Here is a 294-nt window from a genome sequence, read left to right as displayed (position 1 = left end):
CTCTTCTTCTTCTTCTTCTTCTTCTTCTTCTTCTTCTTCTTCTTCTTCTTCTTCTTCTTCTTCTTCTTCTTCTTCTTCTTCTTCCTTTCTCGAGACAGGGTTTCTCTGTGTAGCTCTGGCTGTCCTGGAACTCACTTTGTAGACCAGGCTGGCCTTGAACTCAGAAATCTGTCTGCCTCTGCCTCTGCCTCCCGAGTGCTGGGATTAAAGGCTTGCACCACCACTGCCCGTCTGGAACTCTCTCTTCTTACTTGCAGTCTTCTGCTATCTAATTGATCACCAAGTCTGGAGGGA

Source organism: Mus pahari, chromosome 6, assembly GCF_900095145.1.
Source record: "Mus pahari chromosome 6, PAHARI_EIJ_v1.1, whole genome shotgun sequence".
Classification (NCBI taxonomy): domain Eukaryota; kingdom Metazoa; phylum Chordata; class Mammalia; order Rodentia; family Muridae; genus Mus; species Mus pahari.
Note: the sequence above shows the minus strand (reverse complement) of the source record.